This window comes from Schistocerca nitens, unplaced genomic scaffold (genome assembly GCF_023898315.1).
Source record: "Schistocerca nitens isolate TAMUIC-IGC-003100 unplaced genomic scaffold, iqSchNite1.1 HiC_scaffold_352, whole genome shotgun sequence".
In the NCBI taxonomy this organism is placed as follows: Eukaryota; Metazoa; Arthropoda; class Insecta; order Orthoptera; family Acrididae; genus Schistocerca; species Schistocerca nitens.
This window is the reverse complement of record NW_026045886.1, coordinates 159112-181515: the sequence shown is the minus strand read 5'-3', so window position 1 is coordinate 181515 and position 22404 is coordinate 159112. Positions and strand designations below refer to the sequence as shown.

Sequence of the window (22404 nt, the reverse complement as noted above, 5' to 3'; positions counted from 1 at the left end):
TGTTGCTGCTCTGGGTTCCATGTATAAGGTGAGAGAAAGTCAAGAAAAAGAGATACATGCTCACGTGAATGGCGGACCGCTTAGAAGGAAGAGGAGATGGTTTTGGACTGCTGATGCGACAGTGTTGCGTGGCCCGTTAGCTCAGTGGGCTATAGCGTCGTGCTAGTAACACGGTCATGGGTTCGATCCCTCCACAGGCCATTCCATTTTCTTCGCTAATAGGAAATGCAGTCTCCTGCGAGACTCTGCGAGGCAGATTCCAAAACTACCTGCACATCGAGCTACAAGTCTGAACGTTTCACTCAGTTGTCGTCAACGGCCGGCTCCCTTTCGATTAATGAAGTTAAGCAGAGGTGGGCGTGGCTAGTGATTAGATGGGTGATGGGCGGGAACTCTGCGTGCTATTGGACCTTTCCACTTTCACCCCCACCCTCCCCCTTTTGTGTTACAGTGTTGTTGTGCTATGATGCGTCCCTCAGCAATTTAAATTTTGGATCATATGTTCGTTAACGTAATTTAAAGAGCTTGTTTGCCAAAAAGAGCGCAAGTTAAGTGCCAGAACGACTTTGGCAATAACACAACCGTACGAATCCACAGAGAATTTCTCAAATATCGTAGATAACACCGTAGCGAAGCAGTGAGATTTCCGAAATTTGTAAATGAAAATTTAGCTTTTCGTATTGAAAAGGAAAGGTACTCTTGATTACCTTATTTCTCGCAGCCGATTGTCGTACTTCTCCTGTCATATCGGCCCCACTGCCGAGCGGCAGCGAGCGGCAGTCGAGCAAAGTCGGGCCAAGTCGACACACGATGAAGTGAAATCAACTGAAGGACCCACCCACTTAGCTGGAACGAGGCGAGAGACGAGCAGATACTACTTGTGCCGCGACACTTGGCAATTTCGAGGATCGCATGGTGTTGAACACACACTATTGCGCTAGGCAAAAATGACAATGCTCCTGCGGTGGCCGAGAATCGAACCCGGATCAACTGCTTGGGAAGCAACCATGCTGACCGTTACACCACCACCGCACTGCGCTGCAGGCTTCGTGTGTCGTGATCCGTTGCCGCCCCTGCTGCCACCAGAGGCCGAAGCGAATCTGCTGCAGGCGCCCTGCCCGCCAGCACATCCGAACGCTTTGCCACGCTGCTTCCAGGGCGAGGCACCGTAACTAGACGCAGGATTGACTTCCGCTGAGAAGTCCACCCTTTCGTGTTCGGCATGGTGGGAAACGAATTCTGAAATTAGAACTACTTAGTGAGGCTGGCGGTGGCGAGTATTCCTGTGTGCCTCCCTGGCGCAGTGGGCAGCGCGTGTCCTCTTCTTACGGGCGTACGTTCGATCCTCACCTCAGCCATCTCATTTTCTCTCCACGACGGTGAAACGCACAGCATAGCTTTTGCGAGGTAAGGCCGTATATGCCGTTTATTACCACCTAGGCTTCTTTGCGTCAACGTGAGAGTGTTTGTTTCCAGTTATTACTAATTACAGTTTTGCTAGTTGCACTCGAGACTGAAAGCGATGTTTGTGTAGTATGACTTGGGCGGCGGACAGAGTTCAGCGTTGGCGCCAGATTCGGCAGTAAAGTTGCGTGCAGGAGAAGTATTTCTGGAAGCAAACACACGTAGTGGATCCTTGAAGTATGTCCGGTATGGTCTAGTGGCTAGGATACCTGGCTTTCACCCAGGAGGCCCGGGTTCGATTCCCGGTACCGGAATGTGAATTTTCTGGGCTGGGATGAGGAAACGTCTGACGGCCGTTTTTCGTCTTCGTGGTGTTGCTGCTCTGGGTTCCATGTATAAGGTGAGAGAAAGTCAAGAAAAAGAGATACATGCTCACGTGAATGGCGGACCGCTTAGAAGGAAGAGGAGATGGTTTTGGACTGCTGATGCGACAGTGTTGCGTGGCCCGTTAGCTCAGTGGGCTATAGCGTCGTGCTAGTAACACGGTCATGGGTTCGATCCCTCCACAGGCCATTCCATTTTCTTCGCTAATAGGAAATGCAGTCTCCTGCGAGACTCTGCGAGGCAGATTCCAAAACTACCTGCACATCGAGCTACAAGTCTGAACGTTTCACTCAGTTGTCGTCAACGGCCGGCTCCCTTTCGATTAATGAAGTTAAGCAGAGGTGGGCGTGGCTAGTGATTAGATGGGTGATGGGCGGGAACTCTGCGTGCTATTGGACCTTTCCACTTTCACCCCCACCCTCCCCCTTTTGTGTTACAGTGTTGTTGTGCTATGATGCGTCCCTCAGCAATTTAAATTTTGGATCATATGTTCGTTAACGTAATTTAAAGAGCTTGTTTGCCAAAAAGAGCGCAAGTTAAGTGCCAGAACGACTTTGGCAATAACACAACCGTACGAATCCACAGAGAATTTCTCAAATATCGTAGATAACACCGTAGCGAAGCAGTGAGATTTCCGAAATTTGTAAATGAAAATTTAGCTTTTCGTATTGAAAAGGAAAGGTACTCTTGATTACCTTATTTCTCGCAGCCGATTGTCGTACTTCTCCTGTCATATCGGCCCCACTGCCGAGCGGCAGCGAGCGGCAGTCGAGCAAAGTCGGGCCAAGTCGACACACGATGAAGTGAAATCAACTGAAGGACCCACCCACTTAGCTGGAACGAGGCGAGAGACGAGCAGATACTACTTGTGCCGCGACACTTGGCAATTTCGAGGATCGCATGGTGTTGAACACACACTATTGCGCTAGGCAAAAATGACAATGCTCCTGCGGTGGCCGAGAATCGAACCCGGATCAACTGCTTGGGAAGCAACCATGCTGACCGTTACACCACCACCGCACTGCGCTGCAGGCTTCGTGTGTCGTGATCCGTTGCCGCCCCTGCTGCCACCAGAGGCCGAAGCGAATCTGCTGCAGGCGCCCTGCCCGCCAGCACATCCGAACGCTTTGCCACGCTGCTTCCAGGGCGAGGCACCGTAACTAGACGCAGGATTGACTTCCGCTGAGAAGTCCACCCTTTCGTGTTCGGCATGGTGGGAAACGAATTCTGAAATTAGAACTACTTAGTGAGGCTGGCGGTGGCGAGTATTCCTGTGTGCCTCCCTGGCGCAGTGGGCAGCGCGTGTCCTCTTCTTACGGGCGTACGTTCGATCCTCACCTCAGCCATCTCATTTTCTCTCCACGACGGTGAAACGCACAGCATAGCTTTTGCGAGGTAAGGCCGTATATGCCGTTTATTACCACCTAGGCTTCTTTGCGTCAACGTGAGAGTGTTTGTTTCCAGTTATTACTAATTACAGTTTTGCTAGTTGCACTCGAGACTGAAAGCGATGTTTGTGTAGTATGACTTGGGCGGCGGACAGAGTTCAGCGTTGGCGCCAGATTCGGCAGTAAAGTTGCGTGCAGGAGAAGTATTTCTGGAAGCAAACACACGTAGTGGATCCTTGAAGTATGTCCGGTATGGTCTAGTGGCTAGGATACCTGGCTTTCACCCAGGAGGCCCGGGTTCGATTCCCGGTACCGGAATGTGAATTTTCTGGGCTGGGATGAGGAAACGTCTGACGGCCGTTTTTCGTCTTCGTGGTGTTGCTGCTCTGGGTTCCATGTATAAGGTGAGAGAAAGTCAAGAAAAAGAGATACATGCTCACGTGAATGGCGGACCGCTTAGAAGGAAGAGGAGATGGTTTTGGACTGCTGATGCGACAGTGTTGCGTGGCCCGTTAGCTCAGTGGGCTATAGCGTCGTGCTAGTAACACGGTCATGGGTTCGATCCCTCCACAGGCCATTCCATTTTCTTCGCTAATAGGAAATGCAGTCTCCTGCGAGACTCTGCGAGGCAGATTCCAAAACTACCTGCACATCGAGCTACAAGTCTGAACGTTTCACTCAGTTGTCGTCAACGGCCGGCTCCCTTTCGATTAATGAAGTTAAGCAGAGGTGGGCGTGGCTAGTGATTAGATGGGTGATGGGCGGGAACTCTGCGTGCTATTGGACCTTTCCACTTTCACCCCCACCCTCCCCCTTTTGTGTTACAGTGTTGTTGTGCTATGATGCGTCCCTCAGCAATTTAAATTTTGGATCATATGTTCGTTAACGTAATTTAAAGAGCTTGTTTGCCAAAAAGAGCGCAAGTTAAGTGCCAGAACGACTTTGGCAATAACACAACCGTACGAATCCACAGAGAATTTCTCAAATATCGTAGATAACACCGTAGCGAAGCAGTGAGATTTCCGAAATTTGTAAATGAAAATTTAGCTTTTCGTATTGAAAAGGAAAGGTACTCTTGATTACCTTATTTCTCGCAGCCGATTGTCGTACTTCTCCTGTCATATCGGCCCCACTGCCGAGCGGCAGCGAGCGGCAGTCGAGCAAAGTCGGGCCAAGTCGACACACGATGAAGTGAAATCAACTGAAGGACCCACCCACTTAGCTGGAACGAGGCGAGAGACGAGCAGATACTACTTGTGCCGCGACACTTGGCAATTTCGAGGATCGCATGGTGTTGAACACACACTATTGCGCTAGGCAAAAATGACAATGCTCCTGCGGTGGCCGAGAATCGAACCCGGATCAACTGCTTGGGAAGCAACCATGCTGACCGTTACACCACCACCGCACTGCGCTGCAGGCTTCGTGTGTCGTGATCCGTTGCCGCCCCTGCTGCCACCAGAGGCCGAAGCGAATCTGCTGCAGGCGCCCTGCCCGCCAGCACATCCGAACGCTTTGCCACGCTGCTTCCAGGGCGAGGCACCGTAACTAGACGCAGGATTGACTTCCGCTGAGAAGTCCACCCTTTCGTGTTCGGCATGGTGGGAAACGAATTCTGAAATTAGAACTACTTAGTGAGGCTGGCGGTGGCGAGTATTCCTGTGTGCCTCCCTGGCGCAGTGGGCAGCGCGTGTCCTCTTCTTACGGGCGTACGTTCGATCCTCACCTCAGCCATCTCATTTTCTCTCCACGACGGTGAAACGCACAGCATAGCTTTTGCGAGGTAAGGCCGTATATGCCGTTTATTACCACCTAGGCTTCTTTGCGTCAACGTGAGAGTGTTTGTTTCCAGTTATTACTAATTACAGTTTTGCTAGTTGCACTCGAGACTGAAAGCGATGTTTGTGTAGTATGACTTGGGCGGCGGACAGAGTTCAGCGTTGGCGCCAGATTCGGCAGTAAAGTTGCGTGCAGGAGAAGTATTTCTGGAAGCAAACACACGTAGTGGATCCTTGAAGTATGTCCGGTATGGTCTAGTGGCTAGGATACCTGGCTTTCACCCAGGAGGCCCGGGTTCGATTCCCGGTACCGGAATGTGAATTTTCTGGGCTGGGATGAGGAAACGTCTCACGGCCGTTTTTCGTCTTCGTGGTGTTGCTGCTCTGGGTTCCATGTATAAGGTGAGAGAAAGTCAAGAAAAAGAGATACATGCTCACGTGAATGGCGGACCGCTTAGAAGGAAGAGGAGATGGTTTTGGACTGCTGATGCGACAGTGTTGCGTGGCCCGTTAGCTCAGTGGGCTATAGCGTCGTGCTAGTAACACGGTCATGGGTTCGATCCCTCCACAGGCCATTCCATTTTCTTCGCTAATAGGAAATGCAGTCTCCTGCGAGACTCTGCGAGGCAGATTCCAAAACTACCTGCACATCGAGCTACAAGTCTGAACGTTTCACTCAGTTGTCGTCAACGGCCGGCTCCCTTTCGATTAATGAAGTTAAGCAGAGGTGGGCGTGGCTAGTGATTAGATGGGTGATGGGCGGGAACTCTGCGTGCTATTGGACCTTTCCACTTTCACCCCCACCCTCCCCCTTTTGTGTTACAGTGTTGTTGTGCTATGATGCGTCCCTCAGCAATTTAAATTTTGGATCATATGTTCGTTAACGTAATTTAAAGAGCTTGTTTGCCAAAAAGAGCGCAAGTTAAGTGCCAGAACGACTTTGGCAATAACACAACCGTACGAATCCACAGAGAATTTCTCAAATATCGTAGATAACACCGTAGCGAAGCAGTGAGATTTCCGAAATTTGTAAATGAAAATTTAGCTTTTCGTATTGAAAAGGAAAGGTACTCTTGATTACCTTATTTCTCGCAGCCGATTGTCGTACTTCTCCTGTCATATCGGCCCCACTGCCGAGCGGCAGCGAGCGGCAGTCGAGCAAAGTCGGGCCAAGTCGACACACGATGAAGTGAAATCAACTGAAGGACCCACCCACTTAGCTGGAACGAGGCGAGAGACGAGCAGATACTACTTGTGCCGCGACACTTGGCAATTTCGAGGATCGCATGGTGTTGAACACACACTATTGCGCTAGGCAAAAATGACAATGCTCCTGCGGTGGCCGAGAATCGAACCCGGATCAACTGCTTGGGAAGCAACCATGCTGACCGTTACACCACCACCGCACTGCGCTGCAGGCTTCGTGTGTCGTGATCCGTTGCCGCCCCTGCTGCCACCAGAGGCCGAAGCGAATCTGCTGCAGGCGCCCTGCCCGCCAGCACATCCGAACGCTTTGCCACGCTGCTTCCAGGGCGAGGCACCGTAACTAGACGCAGGATTGACTTCCGCTGAGAAGTCCACCCTTTCGTGTTCGGCATGGTGGGAAACGAATTCTGAAATTAGAACTACTTAGTGAGGCTGGCGGTGGCGAGTATTCCTGTGTGCCTCCCTGGCGCAGTGGGCAGCGCGTGTCCTCTTCTTACGGGCGTACGTTCGATCCTCACCTCAGCCATCTCATTTTCTCTCCACGACGGTGAAACGCACAGCATAGCTTTTGCGAGGTAAGGCCGTATATGCCGTTTATTACCACCTAGGCTTCTTTGCGTCAACGTGAGAGTGTTTGTTTCCAGTTATTACTAATTACAGTTTTGCTAGTTGCACTCGAGACTGAAAGCGATGTTTGTGTAGTATGACTTGGGCGGCGGACAGAGTTCAGCGTTGGCGCCAGATTCGGCAGTAAAGTTGCGTGCAGGAGAAGTATTTCTGGAAGCAAACACACGTAGTGGATCCTTGAAGTATGTCCGGTATGGTCTAGTGGCTAGGATACCTGGCTTTCACCCAGGAGGCCCGGGTTCGATTCCCGGTACCGGAATGTGAATTTTCTGGGCTGGGATGAGGAAACGTCTGACGGCCGTTTTTCGTCTTCGTGGTGTTGCTGCTCTGGGTTCCATGTATAAGGTGAGAGAAAGTCAAGAAAAAGAGATACATGCTCACGTGAATGGCGGACCGCTTAGAAGGAAGAGGAGATGGTTTTGGACTGCTGATGCGACAGTGTTGCGTGGCCCGTTAGCTCAGTGGGCTATAGCGTCGTGCTAGTAACACGGTCATGGGTTCGATCCCTCCACAGGCCATTCCATTTTCTTCGCTAATAGGAAATGCAGTCTCCTGCGAGACTCTGCGAGGCAGATTCCAAAACTACCTGCACATCGAGCTACAAGTCTGAACGTTTCACTCAGTTGTCGTCAACGGCCGGCTCCCTTTCGATTAATGAAGTTAAGCAGAGGTGGGCGTGGCTAGTGATTAGATGGGTGATGGGCGGGAACTCTGCGTGCTATTGGACCTTTCCACTTTCACCCCCACCCTCCCCCTTTTGTGTTACAGTGTTGTTGTGCTATGATGCGTCCCTCAGCAATTTAAATTTTGGATCATATGTTCGTTAACGTAATTTAAAGAGCTTGTTTGCCAAAAAGAGCGCAAGTTAAGTGCCAGAACGACTTTGGCAATAACACAACCGTACGAATCCACAGAGAATTTCTCAAATATCGTAGATAACACCGTAGCGAAGCAGTGAGATTTCCGAAATTTGTAAATGAAAATTTAGCTTTTCGTATTGAAAAGGAAAGGTACTCTTGATTACCTTATTTCTCGCAGCCGATTGTCGTACTTCTCCTGTCATATCGGCCCCACTGCCGAGCGGCAGCGAGCGGCAGTCGAGCAAAGTCGGGCCAAGTCGACACACGATGAAGTGAAATCAACTGAAGGACCCACCCACTTAGCTGGAACGAGGCGAGAGACGAGCAGATACTACTTGTGCCGCGACACTTGGCAATTTCGAGGATCGCATGGTGTTGAACACACACTATTGCGCTAGGCAAAAATGACAATGCTCCTGCGGTGGCCGAGAATCGAACCCGGATCAACTGCTTGGGAAGCAACCATGCTGACCGTTACACCACCACCGCACTGCGCTGCAGGCTTCGTGTGTCGTGATCCGTTGCCGCCCCTGCTGCCACCAGAGGCCGAAGCGAATCTGCTGCAGGCGCCCTGCCCGCCAGCACATCCGAACGCTTTGCCACGCTGCTTCCAGGGCGAGGCACCGTAACTAGACGCAGGATTGACTTCCGCTGAGAAGTCCACCCTTTCGTGTTCGGCATGGTGGGAAACGAATTCTGAAATTAGAACTACTTAGTGAGGCTGGCGGTGGCGAGTATTCCTGTGTGCCTCCCTGGCGCAGTGGGCAGCGCGTGTCCTCTTCTTACGGGCGTACGTTCGATCCTCACCTCAGCCATCTCATTTTCTCTCCACGACGGTGAAACGCACAGCATAGCTTTTGCGAGGTAAGGCCGTATATGCCGTTTATTACCACCTAGGCTTCTTTGCGTCAACGTGAGAGTGTTTGTTTCCAGTTATTACTAATTACAGTTTTGCTAGTTGCACTCGAGACTGAAAGCGATGTTTGTGTAGTATGACTTGGGCGGCGGACAGAGTTCAGCGTTGGCGCCAGATTCGGCAGTAAAGTTGCGTGCAGGAGAAGTATTTCTGGAAGCAAACACACGTAGTGGATCCTTGAAGTATGTCCGGTATGGTCTAGTGGCTAGGATACCTGGCTTTCACCCAGGAGGCCCGGGTTCGATTCCCGGTACCGGAATGTGAATTTTCTGGGCTGGGATGAGGAAACGTCTCACGGCCGTTTTTCGTCTTCGTGGTGTTGCTGCTCTGGGTTCCATGTATAAGGTGAGAGAAAGTCAAGAAAAAGAGATACATGCTCACGTGAATGGCGGACCGCTTAGAAGGAAGAGGAGATGGTTTTGGACTGCTGATGCGACAGTGTTGCGTGGCCCGTTAGCTCAGTGGGCTATAGCGTCGTGCTAGTAACACGGTCATGGGTTCGATCCCTCCACAGGCCATTCCATTTTCTTCGCTAATAGGAAATGCAGTCTCCTGCGAGACTCTGCGAGGCAGATTCCAAAACTACCTGCACATCGAGCTACAAGTCTGAACGTTTCACTCAGTTGTCGTCAACGGCCGGCTCCCTTTCGATTAATGAAGTTAAGCAGAGGTGGGCGTGGCTAGTGATTAGATGGGTGATGGGCGGGAACTCTGCGTGCTATTGGACCTTTCCACTTTCACCCCCACCCTCCCCCTTTTGTGTTACAGTGTTGTTGTGCTATGATGCGTCCCTCAGCAATTTAAATTTTGGATCATATGTTCGTTAACGTAATTTAAAGAGCTTGTTTGCCAAAAAGAGCGCAAGTTAAGTGCCAGAACGACTTTGGCAATAACACAACCGTACGAATCCACAGAGAATTTCTCAAATATCGTAGATAACACCGTAGCGAAGCAGTGAGATTTCCGAAATTTGTAAATGAAAATTTAGCTTTTCGTATTGAAAAGGAAAGGTACTCTTGATTACCTTATTTCTCGCAGCCGATTGTCGTACTTCTCCTGTCATATCGGCCCCACTGCCGAGCGGCAGCGAGCGGCAGTCGAGCAAAGTCGGGCCAAGTCGACACACGATGAAGTGAAATCAACTGAAGGACCCACCCACTTAGCTGGAACGAGGCGAGAGACGAGCAGATACTACTTGTGCCGCGACACTTGGCAATTTCGAGGATCGCATGGTGTTGAACACACACTATTGCGCTAGGCAAAAATGACAATGCTCCTGCGGTGGCCGAGAATCGAACCCGGATCAACTGCTTGGGAAGCAACCATGCTGACCGTTACACCACCACCGCACTGCGCTGCAGGCTTCGTGTGTCGTGATCCGTTGCCGCCCCTGCTGCCACCAGAGGCCGAAGCGAATCTGCTGCAGGCGCCCTGCCCGCCAGCACATCCGAACGCTTTGCCACGCTGCTTCCAGGGCGAGGCACCGTAACTAGACGCAGGATTGACTTCCGCTGAGAAGTCCACCCTTTCGTGTTCGGCATGGTGGGAAACGAATTCTGAAATTAGAACTACTTAGTGAGGCTGGCGGTGGCGAGTATTCCTGTGTGCCTCCCTGGCGCAGTGGGCAGCGCGTGTCCTCTTCTTACGGGCGTACGTTCGATCCTCACCTCAGCCATCTCATTTTCTCTCCACGACGGTGAAACGCACAGCATAGCTTTTGCGAGGTAAGGCCGTATATGCCGTTTATTACCACCTAGGCTTCTTTGCGTCAACGTGAGAGTGTTTGTTTCCAGTTATTACTAATTACAGTTTTGCTAGTTGCACTCGAGACTGAAAGCGATGTTTGTGTAGTATGACTTGGGCGGCGGACAGAGTTCAGCGTTGGCGCCAGATTCGGCAGTAAAGTTGCGTGCAGGAGAAGTATTTCTGGAAGCAAACACACGTAGTGGATCCTTGAAGTATGTCCGGTATGGTCTAGTGGCTAGGATACCTGGCTTTCACCCAGGAGGCCCGGGTTCGATTCCCGGTACCGGAATGTGAATTTTCTGGGCTGGGATGAGGAAACGTCTCACGGCCGTTTTTCGTCTTCGTGGTGTTGCTGCTCTGGGTTCCATGTATAAGGTGAGAGAAAGTCAAGAAAAAGAGATACATGCTCACGTGAATGGCGGACCGCTTAGAAGGAAGAGGAGATGGTTTTGGACTGCTGATGCGACAGTGTTGCGTGGCCCGTTAGCTCAGTGGGCTATAGCGTCGTGCTAGTAACACGGTCATGGGTTCGATCCCTCCACAGGCCATTCCATTTTCTTCGCTAATAGGAAATGCAGTCTCCTGCGAGACTCTGCGAGGCAGATTCCAAAACTACCTGCACATCGAGCTACAAGTCTGAACGTTTCACTCAGTTGTCGTCAACGGCCGGCTCCCTTTCGATTAATGAAGTTAAGCAGAGGTGGGCGTGGCTAGTGATTAGATGGGTGATGGGCGGGAACTCTGCGTGCTATTGGACCTTTCCACTTTCACCCCCACCCTCCCCCTTTTGTGTTACAGTGTTGTTGTGCTATGATGCGTCCCTCAGCAATTTAAATTTTGGATCATATGTTCGTTAACGTAATTTAAAGAGCTTGTTTGCCAAAAAGAGCGCAAGTTAAGTGCCAGAACGACTTTGGCAATAACACAACCGTACGAATCCACAGAGAATTTCTCAAATATCGTAGATAACACCGTAGCGAAGCAGTGAGATTTCCGAAATTTGTAAATGAAAATTTAGCTTTTCGTATTGAAAAGGAAAGGTACTCTTGATTACCTTATTTCTCGCAGCCGATTGTCGTACTTCTCCTGTCATATCGGCCCCACTGCCGAGCGGCAGCGAGCGGCAGTCGAGCAAAGTCGGGCCAAGTCGACACACGATGAAGTGAAATCAACTGAAGGACCCACCCACTTAGCTGGAACGAGGCGAGAGACGAGCAGATACTACTTGTGCCGCGACACTTGGCAATTTCGAGGATCGCATGGTGTTGAACACACACTATTGCGCTAGGCAAAAATGACAATGCTCCTGCGGTGGCCGAGAATCGAACCCGGATCAACTGCTTGGGAAGCAACCATGCTGACCGTTACACCACCACCGCACTGCGCTGCAGGCTTCGTGTGTCGTGATCCGTTGCCGCCCCTGCTGCCACCAGAGGCCGAAGCGAATCTGCTGCAGGCGCCCTGCCCGCCAGCACATCCGAACGCTTTGCCACGCTGCTTCCAGGGCGAGGCACCGTAACTAGACGCAGGATTGACTTCCGCTGAGAAGTCCACCCTTTCGTGTTCGGCATGGTGGGAATCGAATTCTGAAATTAGAACTACTTAGTGAGGCTGGCGGTGGCGAGTATTCCTGTGTGCCTCCCTGGCGCAGTGGGCAGCGCGTGTCCTCTTCTTACGGGCGTACGTTCGATCCTCACCTCAGCCATCTCATTTTCTCTCCACGACGGTGAAACGCACAGCATAGCTTTTGCGAGGTAAGGCCGTATATGCCGTTTATTACCACCTAGGCTTCTTTGCGTCAACGTGAGAGTGTTTGTTTCCAGTTATTACTAATTACAGTTTTGCTAGTTGCACTCGAGACTGAAAGCGATGTTTGTGTAGTATGACTTGGGCGGCGGACAGAGTTCAGCGTTGGCGCCAGATTCGGCAGTAAAGTTGCGTGCAGGAGAAGTATTTCTGGAAGCAAACACACGTAGTGGATCCTTGAAGTATGTCCGGTATGGTCTAGTGGCTAGGATACCTGGCTTTCACCCAGGAGGCCCGGGTTCGATTCCCGGTACCGGAATGTGAATTTTCTGGGCTGGGATGAGGAAACGTCTCACGGCCGTTTTTCGTCTTCGTGGTGTTGCTGCTCTGGGTTCCATGTATAAGGTGAGAGAAAGTCAAGAAAAAGAGATACATGCTCACGTGAATGGCGGACCGCTTAGAAGGAAGAGGAGATGGTTTTGGACTGCTGATGCGACAGTGTTGCGTGGCCCGTTAGCTCAGTGGGCTATAGCGTCGTGCTAGTAACACGGTCATGGGTTCGATCCCTCCACAGGCCATTCCATTTTCTTCGCTAATAGGAAATGCAGTCTCCTGCGAGACTCTGCGAGGCAGATTCCAAAACTACCTGCACATCGAGCTACAAGTCTGAACGTTTCACTCAGTTGTCGTCAACGGCCGGCTCCCTTTCGATTAATGAAGTTAAGCAGAGGTGGGCGTGGCTAGTGATTAGATGGGTGATGGGCGGGAACTCTGCGTGCTATTGGACCTTTCCACTTTCACCCCCACCCTCCCCCTTTTGTGTTACAGTGTTGTTGTGCTATGATGCGTCCCTCAGCAATTTAAATTTTGGATCATATGTTCGTTAACGTAATTTAAAGAGCTTGTTTGCCAAAAAGAGCGCAAGTTAAGTGCCAGAACGACTTTGGCAATAACACAACCGTACGAATCCACAGAGAATTTCTCAAATATCGTAGATAACACCGTAGCGAAGCAGTGAGATTTCCGAAATTTGTAAATGAAAATTTAGCTTTTCGTATTGAAAAGGAAAGGTACTCTTGATTACCTTATTTCTCGCAGCCGATTGTCGTACTTCTCCTGTCATATCGGCCCCACTGCCGAGCGGCAGCGAGCGGCAGTCGAGCAAAGTCGGGCCAAGTCGACACACGATGAAGTGAAATCAACTGAAGGACCCACCCACTTAGCTGGAACGAGGCGAGAGACGAGCAGATACTACTTGTGCCGCGACACTTGGCAATTTCGAGGATCGCATGGTGTTGAACACACACTATTGCGCTAGGCAAAAATGACAATGCTCCTGCGGTGGCCGAGAATCGAACCCGGATCAACTGCTTGGGAAGCAACCATGCTGACCGTTACACCACCACCGCACTGCGCTGCAGGCTTCGTGTGTCGTGATCCGTTGCCGCCCCTGCTGCCACCAGAGGCCGAAGCGAATCTGCTGCAGGCGCCCTGCCCGCCAGCACATCCGAACGCTTTGCCACGCTGCTTCCAGGGCGAGGCACCGTAACTAGACGCAGGATTGACTTCCGCTGAGAAGTCCACCCTTTCGTGTTCGGCATGGTGGGAAACGAATTCTGAAATTAGAACTACTTAGTGAGGCTGGCGGTGGCGAGTATTCCTGTGTGCCTCCCTGGCGCAGTGGGCAGCGCGTGTCCTCTTCTTACGGGCGTACGTTCGATCCTCACCTCAGCCATCTCATTTTCTCTCCACGACGGTGAAACGCACAGCATAGCTTTTGCGAGGTAAGGCCGTATATGCCGTTTATTACCACCTAGGCTTCTTTGCGTCACCGTGAGAGTGTTTGTTTCCAGTTATTACTAATTACAGTTTTGCTAGTTGCACTCGAGAGTGAAAGCGATGTTTGTGTAGTATGACTTGGGCGGCGGACAGAGTTCAGCGTTGGCGCCAGATTCGGCAGTAAAGTTGCGTGCAGGAGAAGTATTTCTGGAAGCAAACACACGTAGTGGATCCTTGAAGTATGTCCGGTATGGTCTAGTGGCTAGGATACCTGGCTTTCACCCAGGAGGCCCGGGTTCGATTCCCGGTACCGGAATGTGAATTTTCTGGGCTGGGATGAGGAAACGTCTGACGGCCGTTTTTCGTCTTCGTGGTGTTGCTGCTCTGGGTTCCATGTATAAGGTGAGAGAAAGTCAAGAAAAAGAGATACATGCTCACGTGAATGGCGGACCGCTTAGAAGGAAGAGGAGATGGTTTTGGACTGCTGATGCGACAGTGTTGCGTGGCCCGTTAGCTCAGTGGGCTATAGCGTCGTGCTAGTAACACGGTCATGGGTTCGATCCCTCCACAGGCCATTCCATTTTCTTCGCTAATAGGAAATGCAGTCTCCTGCGAGACTCTGCGAGGCAGATTCCAAAACTACCTGCACATCGAGCTACAAGTCTGAACGTTTCACTCAGTTGTCGTCAACGGCCGGCTCCCTTTCGATTAATGAAGTTAAGCAGAGGTGGGCGTGGCTAGTGATTAGATGGGTGATGGGCGGGAACTCTGCGTGCTATTGGACCTTTCCACTTTCACCCCCACCCTCCCCCTTTTGTGTTACAGTGTTGTTGTGCTATGATGCGTCCCTCAGCAATTTAAATTTTGGATCATATGTTCGTTAACGTAATTTAAAGAGCTTGTTTGCCAAAAAGAGCGCAAGTTAAGTGCCAGAACGACTTTGGCAATAACACAACCGTACGAATCCACAGAGAATTTCTCAAATATCGTAGATAACACCGTAGCGAAGCAGTGAGATTTCCGAAATTTGTAAATGAAAATTTAGCTTTTCGTATTGAAAAGGAAAGGTACTCTTGATTACCTTATTTCTCGCAGCCGATTGTCGTACTTCTCCTGTCATATCGGCCCCACTGCCGAGCGGCAGCGAGCGGCAGTCGAGCAAAGTCGGGCCAAGTCGACACACGATGAAGTGAAATCAACTGAAGGACCCACCCACTTAGCTGGAACGAGGCGAGAGACGAGCAGATACTACTTGTGCCGCGACACTTGGCAATTTCGAGGATCGCATGGTGTTGAACACACACTATTGCGCTAGGCAAAAATGACAATGCTCCTGCGGTGGCCGAGAATCGAACCCGGATCAACTGCTTGGGAAGCAACCATGCTGACCGTTACACCACCACCGCACTGCGCTGCAGGCTTCGTGTGTCGTGATCCGTTGCCGCCCCTGCTGCCACCAGAGGCCGAAGCGAATCTGCTGCAGGCGCCCTGCCCGCCAGCACATCCGAACGCTTTGCCACGCTGCTTCCAGGGCGAGGCACCGTAACTAGACGCAGGATTGACTTCCGCTGAGAAGTCCACCCTTTCGTGTTCGGCATGGTGGGAAACGAATTCTGAAATTAGAACTACTTAGTGAGGCTGGCGGTGGCGAGTATTCCTGTGTGCCTCCCTGGCGCAGTGGGCAGCGCGTGTCCTCTTCTTACGGGCGTACGTTCGATCCTCACCTCAGCCATCTCATTTTCTCTCCACGACGGTGAAACGCACAGCATAGCTTTTGCGAGGTAAGGCCGTATATGCCGTTTATTACCACCTAGGCTTCTTTGCGTCACCGTGAGAGTGTTTGTTTCCAGTTATTACTAATTACAGTTTTGCTAGTTGCACTCGAGAGTGAAAGCGATGTTTGTGTAGTATGACTTGGGCGGCGGACAGAGTTCAGCGTTGGCGCCAGATTCGGCAGTAAAGTTGCGTGCAGGAGAAGTATTTCTGGAAGCAAACACACGTAGTGGATCCTTGAAGTATGTCCGGTATGGTCTAGTGGCTAGGATACCTGGCTTTCACCCAGGAGGCCCGGGTTCGATTCCCGGTACCGGAATGTGAATTTTCTGGGCTGGGATGAGGAAACGTCTGACGGCCGTTTTTCGTCTTCGTGGTGTTGCTGCTCTGGGTTCCATGTATAAGGTGAGAGAAAGTCAAGAAAAAGAGATACATGCTCACGTGAATGGCGGACCGCTTAGAAGGAAGAGGAGATGGTTTTGGACTGCTGATGCGACAGTGTTGCGTGGCCCGTTAGCTCAGTGGGCTATAGCGTCGTGCTAGTAACACGGTCATGGGTTCGATCCCTCCACAGGCCATTCCATTTTCTTCGCTAATAGGAAATGCAGTCTCCTGCGAGACTCTGCGAGGCAGATTCCAAAACTACCTGCACATCGAGCTACAAGTCTGAACGTTTCACTCAGTTGTCGTCAACGGCCGGCTCCCTTTCGATTAATGAAGTTAAGCAGAGGTGGGCGTGGCTAGTGATTAGATGGGTGATGGGCGGGAACTCTGCGTGCTATTGGACCTTTCCACTTTCACCCCCACCCTCCCCCTTTTGTGTTACAGTGTTGTTGTGCTATGATGCGTCCCTCAGCAATTTAAATTTTGGATCATATGTTCGTTAACGTAATTTAAAGAGCTTGTTTGCCAAAAAGAGCGCAAGTTAAGTGCCAGAACGACTTTGGCAATAACACAACCGTACGAATCCACAGAGAATTTCTCAAATATCGTAGATAACACCGTAGCGAAGCAGTGAGATTTCCGAAATTTGTAAATGAAAATTTAGCTTTTCGTATTGAAAAGGAAAGGTACTCTTGATTACCTTATTTCTCGCAGCCGATTGTCGTACTTCTCCTGTCATATCGGCCCCACTGCCGAGCGGCAGCGAGCGGCAGTCGAGCAAAGTCGGGCCAAGTCGACACACGATGAAGTGAAATCAACTGAAGGACCCACCCACTTAGCTGGAACGAGGCGAGAGACGAGCAGATACTACTTGTGCCGCGACACTTGGCAATTTCGAGGATCGCATGGTGTTGAACACACACTATTGCGCTAGGCAAAAATGACAATGCTCCTGCGGTGGCCGAGAATCGAACCCGGATCAACTGCTTGGGAAGCAACCATGCTGACCGTTACACCACCACCGCACTGCGCTGCAGGCTTCGTGTGTCGTGATCCGTTGCCGCCCCTGCTGCCACCAGAGGCCGAAGCGAATCTGCTGCAGGCGCCCTGCCCGCCAGCACATCCGAACGCTTTGCCACGCTGCTTCCAGGGCGAGGCACCGTAACTAGACGCAGGATTGACTTCCGCTGAGAAGTCCACCCTTTCGTGTTCGGCATGGTGGGAAACGAATTCTGAAATTAGAACTACTTAGTGAGGCTGGCGGTGGCGAGTATTCCTGTGTGCCTCCCTGGCGCAGTGGGCAGCGCGTGTCCTCTTCTTACGGGCGTACGTTCGATCCTCACCTCAGCCATCTCATTTTCTCTCCACGACGGTGAAACGCACAGCATAGCTTTTGCGAGGTAAGGCCGTATATGCCGTTTATTACCACCTAGGCTTCTTTGCGTCACCGTGAGGGTGTTTGTTTCCAGTTATTACTAATTACAGTTTTGCTAGTTGCACTCGAGAGTGAAAGCGATGTTTGTGTAGTATGACTTGGGCGGCGGACAGAGTTCAGCGTTGGCGCCAGATTCGGCAGTAAAGTTGCGTGCAGGAGAAGTATTTCTGGAAGCAAACACACGTAGTGGATCCTTGAAGTATGTCCGGTATGGTCTAGTGGCTAGGATACCTGGCTTTCACCCAGGAGGCCCGGGTTCGATTCCCGGTACCGGAATGTGAATTTTCTGGGCTGGGATGAGGAAACGTCTGACGGCCGTTTTTCGTCTTCGTGGTGTTGCTGCTCTGGGTTCCATGTATAAGGTGAGAGAAAGTCAAGAAAAAGAGATACATGCTCACGTGAATGGCGGACCGCTTAGAAGGAAGAGGAGATGGTTTTGGACTGCTGATGCGACAGTGTTGCGTGGCCCGTTAGCTCAGTGGGCTATAGCGTCGTGCTAGTAACACGGTCATGGGTTCGATCCCTCCACAGGCCATTCCATTTTCTTCGCTAATAGGAAATGCAGTCTCCTGCGAGACTCTGCGAGGCAGATTCCAAAACTACCTGCACATCGAGCTACAAGTCTGAACGTTTCACTCAGTTGTCGTCAACGGCCGGCTCCCTTTCGATTAATGAAGTTAAGCAGAGGTGGGCGTGGCTAGTGATTAGATGGGTGATGGGCGGGAACTCTGCGTGCTATTGGACCTTTCCACTTTCACCCCCACCCTCCCCCTTTTGTGTTACAGTGTTGTTGTGCTATGATGCGTCCCTCAGCAATTTAAATTTTGGATCATATGTTCGTTAACGTAATTTAAAGAGCTTGTTTGCCAAAAAGAGCGCAAGTTAAGTGCCAGAACGACTTTGGCAATAACACAACCGTACGAATCCACAGAGAATTTCTCAAATATCGTAGATAACACCGTAGCGAAGCAGTGAGATTTCCGAAATTTGTAAATGAAAATTTAGCTTTTCGTATTGAAAAGGAAAGGTACTCTTGATTACCTTATTTCTCGCAGCCGATTGTCGTACTTCTCCTGTCATATCGGCCCCACTGCCGAGCGGCAGCGAGCGGCAGTCGAGCAAAGTCGGGCCAAGTCGACACACGATGAAGTGAAATCAACTGAAGGACCCACCCACTTAGCTGGAACGAGGCGAGAGACGAGCAGATACTACTTGTGCCGCGACACTTGGCAATTTCGAGGATCGCATGGTGTTGAACACACACTATTGCGCTAGGCAAAAATGACAATGCTCCTGCGGTGGCCGAGAATCGAACCCGGATCAACTGCTTGGGAAGCAACCATGCTGACCGTTACACCACCACCGCACTGCGCTGCAGGCTTCGTGTGTCGTGATCCGTTGCCGCCCCTGCTGCCACCAGAGGCCGAAGCGAATCTGCTGCAGGCGCCCTGCCCGCCAGCACATCCGAACGCTTTGCCACGCTGCTTCCAGGGCGAGGCACCGTAACTAGACGCAGGATTGACTTCCGCTGAGAAGTCCACCCTTTCGTGTTCGGCATGGTGGGAAACGAATTCTGAAATTAGAACTACTTAGTGAGGCTGGCGGTGGCGAGTATTCCTGTGTGCCTCCCTGGCGCAGTGGGCAGCGCGTGTCCTCTTCTTACGGGCGTACGTTCGATCCTCACCTCAGCCATCTCATTTTCTCTCCACGACGGTGAAACGCACAGCATAGCTTTTGCGAGGTAAGGCCGTATATGCCGTTTATTACCACCTAGGCTTCTTTGCGTCAACGTGAGAGTGTTTGTTTCCAGTTATTACTAATTACAGTTTTGCTAGTTGCACTCGAGACTGAAAGCGATGTTTGTGTAGTATGACTTGGGCGGCGGACAGAGTTCAGCGTTGGCGCCAGATTCGGCAGTAAAGTTGCGTGCAGGAGAAGTATTTCTGGAAGCAAACACACGTAGTGGATCCTTGAAGTATGTCCGGTATGGTCTAGTGGCTAGGATACCTGGCTTTCACCCAGGAGGCCCGGGTTCGATTCCCGGTACCGGAATGTGAATTTTCTGGGCTGGGATGAGGAAACGTCTCACGGCCGTTTTTCGTCTTCGTGGTGTTGCTGCTCTGGGTTCCATGTATAAGGTGAGAGAAAGTCAAGAAAAAGAGATACATGCTCACGTGAATGGCGGACCGCTTAGAAGGAAGAGGAGATGGTTTTGGACTGCTGATGCGACAGTGTTGCGTGGCCCGTTAGCTCAGTGGGCTATAGCGTCGTGCTAGTAACACGGTCATGGGTTCGATCCCTCCACAGGCCATTCCATTTTCTTCGCTAATAGGAAATGCAGTCTCCTGCGAGACTCTGCGAGGCAGATTCCAAAACTACCTGCACATCGAGCTACAAGTCTGAACGTTTCACTCAGTTGTCGTCAACGGCCGGCTCCCTTTCGATTAATGAAGTTAAGCAGAGGTGGGCGTGGCTAGTGATTAGATGGGTGATGGGCGGGAACTCTGCGTGCTATTGGACCTTTCCACTTTCACCCCCACCCTCCCCCTTTTGTGTTACAGTGTTGTTGTGCTATGATGCGTCCCTCAGCAATTTAAATTTTGGATCATATGTTCGTTAACGTAATTTAAAGAGCTTGTTTGCCAAAAAGAGCGCAAGTTAAGTGCCAGAACGACTTTGGCAATAACACAACCGTACGAATCCACAGAGAATTTCTCAAATATCGTAGATAACACCGTAGCGAAGCAGTGAGATTTCCGAAATTTGTAAATGAAAATTTAGCTTTTCGTATTGAAAAGGAAAGGTACTCTTGATTACCTTATTTCTCGCAGCCGATTGTCGTACTTCTCCTGTCATATCGGCCCCACTGCCGAGCGGCAGCGAGCGGCAGTCGAGCAAAGTCGGGCCAAGTCGACACACGATGAAGTGAAATCAACTGAAGGACCCACCCACTTAGCTGGAACGAGGCGAGAGACGAGCAGATACTACTTGTGCCGCGACACTTGGCAATTTCGAGGATCGCATGGTGTTGAACACACACTATTGCGCTAGGCAAAAATGACAATGCTCCTGCGGTGGCCGAGAATCGAACCCGGATCAACTGCTTGGGAAGCAACCATGCTGACCGTTACACCACCACCGCACTGCGCTGCAGGCTTCGTGTGTCGTGATCCGTTGCCGCCCCTGGCTGCCACCAGAGGCCGAAGCGAATCTGCTGCAGGCGCCCTGCCCGCCAGCACATCCGAACGCTTTGCCACGCTGCTTCCAGGGCGAGGCACCGTAACTAGACGCAGGATTGACTTCCGCTGAGAAGTCCACCCTTTCGTGTTCGGCATGGTGGGAAACGAATTCTGAAATTAGAACTACTTAGTGAGGCTGGCGGTGGCGAGTATTCCTGTGTGCCTCCCTGGCGCAGTGGGCAGCGCGTGTCCTCTTCTTACGGGCGTACGTTCGATCCTCACCTCAGCCATCTCATTTTCTCTCCACGACGGTGAAACGCACAGCATAGCTTTTGCGAGGTAAGGCCGTATATGCCGTTTATTACCACCTAGGCTTCTTTGCGTCAACGTGAGAGTGTTTGTTTCCAGTTATTACTAATTACAGTTTTGCTAGTTGCACTCGAGACTGAAAGCGATGTTTGTGTAGTATGACTTGGGCGGCGGACAGAGTTCAGCGTTGGCGCCAGATTCGGCAGTAAAGTTGCGTGCAGGAGAAGTATTTCTGGAAGCAAACACACGTAGTGGATCCTTGAAGTATGTCCGGTATGGTCTAGTGGCTAGGATACCTGGCTTTCACCCAGGAGGCCCGGGTTCGATTCCCGGTACCGGAATGTGAATTTTCTGGGCTGGGATGAGGAAACGTCTCACGGCCGTTTTTCGTCTTCGTGGTGTTGCTGCTCTGGGTTCCATGTATAAGGTGAGAGAAAGTCAAGAAAAAGAGATACATGCTCACGTGAATGGCGGACCGCTTAGAAGGAAGAGGAGATGGTTTTGGACTGCTGATGCGACAGTGTTGCGTGGCCCGTTAGCTCAGTGGGCTATAGCGTCGTGCTAGTAACACGGTCATGGGTTCGATCCCTCCACAGGCCATTCCATTTTCTTCGCTAATAGGAAATGCAGTCTCCTGCGAGACTCTGCGAGGCAGATTCCAAAACTACCTGCACATCGAGCTACAAGTCTGAACGTTTCACTCAGTTGTCGTCAACGGCCGGCTCCCTTTCGATTAATGAAGTTAAGCAGAGGTGGGCGTGGCTAGTGATTAGATGGGTGATGGGCGGGAACTCTGCGTGCTATTGGACCTTTCCACTTTCACCCCCACCCTCCCCCTTTTGTGTTACAGTGTTGTTGTGCTATGATGCGTCCCTCAGCAATTTAAATTTTGGATCATATGTTCGTTAACGTAATTTAAAGAGCTTGTTTGCCAAAAAGAGCGCAAGTTAAGTGCCAGAACGACTTTGGCAATAACACAACCGTACGAATCCACAGAGAATTTCTCAAATATCGTAGATAACACCGTAGCGAAGCAGTGAGATTTCCGAAATTTGTAAATGAAAATTTAGCTTTTCGTATTGAAAAGGAAAGGTACTCTTGATTACCTTATTTCTCGCAGCCGATTGTCGTACTTCTCCTGTCATATCGGCCCCACTGCCGAGCGGCAGCGAGCGGCAGTCGAGCAAAGTCGGGCCAAGTCGACACACGATGAAGTGAAATCAACTGAAGGACCCACCCACTTAGCTGGAACGAGGCGAGAGACGAGCAGATACTACTTGTGCCGCGACACTTGGCAATTTCGAGGATCGCATGGTGTTGAACACACACTATTGCGCTAGGCAAAAATGACAATGCTCCTGCGGTGGCCGAGAATCGAACCCGGATCAACTGCTTGGGAAGCAACCATGCTGACCGTTACACCACCACCGCACTGCGCTGCAGGCTTCGTGTGTCGTGATCCGTTGCCGCCCCTGCTGCCACCAGAGGCC

The 22404-nt window shown here is 51.1% G+C and overlaps 25 non-coding genes across 25 annotated transcripts; 12 read left to right on the top strand and 13 right to left on the bottom strand.

Annotated features, from left to right (window-relative positions):
• Positions 1–960: 960 nt before the first annotated feature.
• On the bottom strand, positions 961–1032 carry Trnag-ccc (transfer RNA glycine (anticodon CCC)). Its single transcript has one exon. It is a non-coding gene; the product is annotated as a tRNA-Gly (tRNA).
• A 614-nt stretch (positions 1033–1646) lies between these two features.
• Trnae-uuc (transfer RNA glutamic acid (anticodon UUC)) lies at positions 1647–1718 on the top strand. Its single transcript has one exon. It is a non-coding gene; the product is annotated as a tRNA-Glu (tRNA).
• Positions 1719–2736: 1018 nt separating this feature from the next.
• Positions 2737–2808, bottom strand: Trnag-ccc (transfer RNA glycine (anticodon CCC)). Its single transcript has one exon. It is a non-coding gene; the product is annotated as a tRNA-Gly (tRNA).
• Positions 2809–3422: 614 nt separating this feature from the next.
• On the top strand, positions 3423–3494 carry Trnae-uuc (transfer RNA glutamic acid (anticodon UUC)). Its single transcript has one exon. It is a non-coding gene; the product is annotated as a tRNA-Glu (tRNA).
• Positions 3495–4512: 1018 nt separating this feature from the next.
• On the bottom strand, positions 4513–4584 carry Trnag-ccc (transfer RNA glycine (anticodon CCC)). The gene has a single exon. It is a non-coding gene; the product is annotated as a tRNA-Gly (tRNA).
• A 614-nt stretch (positions 4585–5198) lies between these two features.
• On the top strand, positions 5199–5270 carry Trnae-uuc (transfer RNA glutamic acid (anticodon UUC)). The gene has a single exon. It is a non-coding gene; the product is annotated as a tRNA-Glu (tRNA).
• Positions 5271–6288: 1018 nt separating this feature from the next.
• On the bottom strand, positions 6289–6360 carry Trnag-ccc (transfer RNA glycine (anticodon CCC)). The gene has a single exon. It is a non-coding gene; the product is annotated as a tRNA-Gly (tRNA).
• Positions 6361–6974: 614 nt separating this feature from the next.
• Trnae-uuc (transfer RNA glutamic acid (anticodon UUC)) lies at positions 6975–7046 on the top strand. Its single transcript has one exon. It is a non-coding gene; the product is annotated as a tRNA-Glu (tRNA).
• A 1018-nt stretch (positions 7047–8064) lies between these two features.
• Positions 8065–8136, bottom strand: Trnag-ccc (transfer RNA glycine (anticodon CCC)). The gene has a single exon. It is a non-coding gene; the product is annotated as a tRNA-Gly (tRNA).
• Positions 8137–8750: 614 nt separating this feature from the next.
• Trnae-uuc (transfer RNA glutamic acid (anticodon UUC)) lies at positions 8751–8822 on the top strand. The gene has a single exon. It is a non-coding gene; the product is annotated as a tRNA-Glu (tRNA).
• A 1018-nt stretch (positions 8823–9840) lies between these two features.
• On the bottom strand, positions 9841–9912 carry Trnag-ccc (transfer RNA glycine (anticodon CCC)). Its single transcript has one exon. It is a non-coding gene; the product is annotated as a tRNA-Gly (tRNA).
• Positions 9913–10526: 614 nt separating this feature from the next.
• On the top strand, positions 10527–10598 carry Trnae-uuc (transfer RNA glutamic acid (anticodon UUC)). The gene has a single exon. It is a non-coding gene; the product is annotated as a tRNA-Glu (tRNA).
• A 1018-nt stretch (positions 10599–11616) lies between these two features.
• Trnag-ccc (transfer RNA glycine (anticodon CCC)) lies at positions 11617–11688 on the bottom strand. Its single transcript has one exon. It is a non-coding gene; the product is annotated as a tRNA-Gly (tRNA).
• A 614-nt stretch (positions 11689–12302) lies between these two features.
• Trnae-uuc (transfer RNA glutamic acid (anticodon UUC)) lies at positions 12303–12374 on the top strand. Its single transcript has one exon. It is a non-coding gene; the product is annotated as a tRNA-Glu (tRNA).
• Positions 12375–13392: 1018 nt separating this feature from the next.
• Trnag-ccc (transfer RNA glycine (anticodon CCC)) lies at positions 13393–13464 on the bottom strand. The gene has a single exon. It is a non-coding gene; the product is annotated as a tRNA-Gly (tRNA).
• A 614-nt stretch (positions 13465–14078) lies between these two features.
• Positions 14079–14150, top strand: Trnae-uuc (transfer RNA glutamic acid (anticodon UUC)). Its single transcript has one exon. It is a non-coding gene; the product is annotated as a tRNA-Glu (tRNA).
• A 1018-nt stretch (positions 14151–15168) lies between these two features.
• Positions 15169–15240, bottom strand: Trnag-ccc (transfer RNA glycine (anticodon CCC)). The gene has a single exon. It is a non-coding gene; the product is annotated as a tRNA-Gly (tRNA).
• A 614-nt stretch (positions 15241–15854) lies between these two features.
• On the top strand, positions 15855–15926 carry Trnae-uuc (transfer RNA glutamic acid (anticodon UUC)). The gene has a single exon. It is a non-coding gene; the product is annotated as a tRNA-Glu (tRNA).
• Positions 15927–16944: 1018 nt separating this feature from the next.
• Trnag-ccc (transfer RNA glycine (anticodon CCC)) lies at positions 16945–17016 on the bottom strand. Its single transcript has one exon. It is a non-coding gene; the product is annotated as a tRNA-Gly (tRNA).
• A 614-nt stretch (positions 17017–17630) lies between these two features.
• Positions 17631–17702, top strand: Trnae-uuc (transfer RNA glutamic acid (anticodon UUC)). The gene has a single exon. It is a non-coding gene; the product is annotated as a tRNA-Glu (tRNA).
• A 1018-nt stretch (positions 17703–18720) lies between these two features.
• On the bottom strand, positions 18721–18792 carry Trnag-ccc (transfer RNA glycine (anticodon CCC)). Its single transcript has one exon. It is a non-coding gene; the product is annotated as a tRNA-Gly (tRNA).
• Positions 18793–19406: 614 nt separating this feature from the next.
• Positions 19407–19478, top strand: Trnae-uuc (transfer RNA glutamic acid (anticodon UUC)). The gene has a single exon. It is a non-coding gene; the product is annotated as a tRNA-Glu (tRNA).
• Positions 19479–20496: 1018 nt separating this feature from the next.
• Trnag-ccc (transfer RNA glycine (anticodon CCC)) lies at positions 20497–20568 on the bottom strand. Its single transcript has one exon. It is a non-coding gene; the product is annotated as a tRNA-Gly (tRNA).
• A 615-nt stretch (positions 20569–21183) lies between these two features.
• Trnae-uuc (transfer RNA glutamic acid (anticodon UUC)) lies at positions 21184–21255 on the top strand. The gene has a single exon. It is a non-coding gene; the product is annotated as a tRNA-Glu (tRNA).
• Positions 21256–22273: 1018 nt separating this feature from the next.
• On the bottom strand, positions 22274–22345 carry Trnag-ccc (transfer RNA glycine (anticodon CCC)). Its single transcript has one exon. It is a non-coding gene; the product is annotated as a tRNA-Gly (tRNA).
• Positions 22346–22404: the final 59 nt, after the last annotated feature.